The following is a 4,305-nucleotide window of genomic DNA, read 5'->3' as shown; positions in this document are numbered from 1 at the left end:
TACATCTTTGTACCAAGGAGATTCATGTTCCACTATCATTCAAACATATTCAATAGATGGTATTTCATATGCAGGTACCATAAGTTTCTTGACTATGAACTCAAAATAAGTTCCATTGTTAGGCATGTCCAAGAGAGAGCTTATTGTTGCCATAGCATCAGCCATTTTGTTTTGTGCTCTTGAGATTTGCTCAAATGTTATATTGGTGAACTATTGATCGTATTCTTCCACCAATTGTTTATAAGGTGTCAGCTTGTCATCTTTTGTATTGAAATCATCATTGACTTGATTGATGATAAGATGTGAATCTTGATAGACTTGTAACTCCATTTGGAGTAAGAAGTCCTATTACTAGGGCTTCATATTCAGCTATTTTATTGGTACAAGAGAAGTTGATTCTAAATGATTTAGGAATGGGATCAGGAGTTATGAAGATAATTCCTGCTCCTGCTCCATGATTTATATAGGACCCATCAAAATACAATTTCTAGTTTGTAGGTGCTGAAAGTGTGAACACTCATTCATTTGGAAAATCTACCACCATTCGATGACTGTCTTATAGGGGTGCCTCAGCAAGCTATTCTACTATGATCTATCCCTTGATGGACTTTATGTCAACATAATCTATGTCGAATTCACTTAGTATCATGACCCACTTGGCAAGTCTTTCAGTTAATGATGTTCTATTCAACAAGTACTTGAGTGGATCAAAGTGTCTGATGAGGTGGACTTTATGACTCAACATATAGTGTCTTAGCTTCTGAGATGCAAAGATCATTGCGAGACATGCTTGTTCTATTGGTGTGTAGTTGATTTTATATCCAATGAGTGTTATACTCATGTAGTAGATATCTCCCTCTTTTCCTTTCTCATCACGTTGTGCTAGGAGAGCACCTAAAGAGGAATTTGTTGCCAATATGTACAAGAGTAGTGGTTTCTCATGTGTTGGTGGTACCAAAACTAGTGTGGACAAAAGATATTATTTTAGTATTTGAAATGCCTCTTGGCATTATTATATCCATTTGAATGTGACACCTTTCTTCAAAATATGTTGAAATGGTTGGCACTTGTCTGCCAATTGTGCAATGAAGTGTCTTATGGATTGTAGTCTCCCCTGTAGACTTCTTAATTGCTTGAGTGTGGTGGGTGACGACATGTCTAGTATAAATTTGACCTTTTCTGGATCTATTTCTATGTCGTGGTTTGATACAATGAATCCCAAGATCTTACCAAATGTTACCCCAAACACACATTTTTGGGGATTTAGGTGGACATTCTATTGCTCAAGTCTATCAAATATTTTAGCTAAGACAACCAGATGATCACCTCTTGTTGTGGATTTATCCAGTAAATCATCTACATAGTCTCCCATGACTTTGTGTATCATGTCATGAAATAAGGTGGGCATTACCCTCTGATAAGTAGCACCAGCATTTTTAAGGCCAAACGACATCACATTCCAGCAATATGTTCCCCACGAACAAGTGAAAGTTGTTTTATGTTGGTCTTCTGGTGCAATCTTGATTTGATTATAACTAGAAAAACCATCCATGAGTGATAGAATTTCATTTCTAGCTGTCAAGTCCACTATCATATCTATGTTAGGGAGTGGAAAATCGTCTTTTGGGCAGGTCTTTTTGAGATCCCTAAAGTCAGTGCAGATTCAGATACCTCCAATATACTTGGTTACTGGGACTAGATTAGAGATCCATTCTGCATAGTCTATAGGTCTGATGAAACCCACATCTAATCATTTCTACAATTCAATTTTGACCAATAGAGCTATGTGAGGATGCATTTTCATGAGTTTCTACTTGTATGATTTTACTCATAGAAATAATGGCAAGTGATGCAAGATTAACTCGAGATCTAACCCTGGCATATCAAAATAAGACCATGAAAAGTTGATTGGCCTTTGTGTGAAAAAATGAATGAACTTTTATTTTTCCATTGGATTTAGAGATTTTGGCAGGTGTATCTCGTGTATTGTCTCAACATCTCCAATATTGATCTCTTTAGTTTCTTCAACTAGTAATGTTGACTATTCTTTGTTTATGGGAAGGTTGTCCAATCTGTTGTGAACCATATGTTTTGCTTCATTTTCATCATCTGGATTAGAAGAGGATCTCGCTTCTCCAAAATATGCATTTCTGTCAAGATCTATGGTGAAGCCAGATTTATGATCATCATAAGGAAGTCCATCCCTTTCACCCAAGAATTCAACTATAGCTTCGTCATTTTGAAACCAATCTAATTGTGGTTGCCCTTTTTGCCCCCAATCTACTAGGTGAGGATACATGAGACAAAGATCTCTTTCTTCAGTAGGAGGAGATGTTTCTGAGATCATGCAAATACTGTTGTTAAAAACATACTTGACTGATGGTGGGAAGATTGGTATGTCTTTATATTCAATACAATCATCCTCAATTGGTTGGTTGACATAAGATCTAAATGTCAAAAATGTGCTACAACTGTGTGTAGATAGAAACTCATAATCGTGTGAATCAGTTATACTCTATGTATGTTTCTCTATCTAATTCATATTCCTCAATTTCTTCAATTGGATAAAGATGATTTTTCAGTTGTATTGATGATGAAGGGGAGAGTATCCTAACTGGTAGGCTCTTCTTCTGTGATAGAAGCTTCATTGAGTGCTTGAATAAGAGATAGGGGTAACATTGAATTACCATCTCTTGTTGGTGCTATTCTTGTTTCTATTGATGTACTACTTGGTGATGATGGTGTAGAAGTATCTGATGTTAGTGCAATTCCTGTCTCCATTACTATATTGACATGGGATGTTGGCTAAAAGACTATTTGTAATGCATTATTTCACATTGGTGATTCAAGGTCACGATCTTCACTTGTTATTATTGGGATATCTGGTCTAGTTGTTCTCCTTTCTTGTTAAGCCAGTGTAGCCTAACCCCCAATTCTTTGGATTCTTTGGAGGTAATATGGGCTCTATAATGATTTGTGCATGTTCCCCCAAGCATGTGGTTCCATTATAACCATGTCACTATAACATCTTGAAACCATTACCATATTGTTCTAAGGGGTGTTTGATGTTTGAAGTGTCATTTTCTTCTTTATACAACCATCTATTTCCATCTTCATCAATAGATTCTTCATGAAGCTCTCCACATCTGATAAAAGAACAAGAATCAGAAAAACAAACAATTTCGTTTTCTTTATCTTTGTTTGTTAGATTTGGTAATGTTATCCCAAAGGACCTGGGAGATACTTGACCTATTGACAAGGTTCCAGAACATGAGTACTTGCCACACCCTTCATCTTTGATTTGAAGAGGAGGTGTTGTAGGTGTGCAAGATGATGATGTTGATGTTTCTACATTTTTTAGGGATTTCATTTGCATGTGGAGCGGAGCTACCTGATTGATGGGTACTTGATTATATGTGCTTGCTCTTAGGTAATTGCAGTGCTGAAAAGGGTTTGGATCACCATGTATGGTGATCTCAATGCCATTGTAAGGGAACTTGACACATTGGTGAAAAGTTGATGGCACAACCTGCATGGCATGTATCCATGGGTGTGCTAGTAGCATGTTGTACCCCAATTCTTTGTCTAAGACTTTGAAATTGATATGTGTGGTAACTGGTCCTACTTGCACTAGCAAGATTACTACACCCTTGGAGGAGCGTTCCTCATCATCATAAGATTTGATATTGATTCTCTTGGTAGGATCAGTATTATGTTCAAGGTAACCTAGAGCTTTGATTAAATGCAAGGTGCATTTATGGAGCCCAGCTCTGTCATCTATGAGTACTCTTTGAATCTATTTTCTATGAATAAAAGATTCTAAGTGTAGGTGATAATTGTGCATAGGCCTATCTATAAGTACATCCTATTTAGTGAATGCTACCTTGGAAGCTACCAAGTTTCCAACCATGGATTGAAATGTATTCTCATATATATCTCTGGAAACAACAAATTCTTATAATGATTTCTCTAGGACTACCTTATGAACCGGTGAGATGTGAAGCAACTCAAACGATGAAATTTGTGTTGGAGTCCTTTTCAATTGATCAACCATATTGTAATTTATTGTTGGTGGAGGGGGCTTTGATGGTATCCCTTGCAATGTGACCTTGGATCTTCATGTGATAACAACACAATCTCTACTCCTTGGATTTACTATAATTGTGTCCACTATGTCATCTCCTACATGGATTGCATTGATTGCATAATCATATGCAACATTGGTATAGTTTGTATTGTTATTTTGTGCAATTGAACTAGAATCTTTCCATTTATCATGATTAACTAAAGGGTCCTTGAATATGG

The sequence above is a fragment of the Cryptomeria japonica genome, chromosome 8 (genome assembly GCF_030272615.1).
Source record: "Cryptomeria japonica chromosome 8, Sugi_1.0, whole genome shotgun sequence".
NCBI lineage: Eukaryota > Viridiplantae > Streptophyta > Pinopsida > Cupressales > Cupressaceae > Cryptomeria > Cryptomeria japonica.
The sequence above is the reverse complement of the archived record's forward strand: the minus strand, read 5'-3'. Positions refer to the sequence as shown.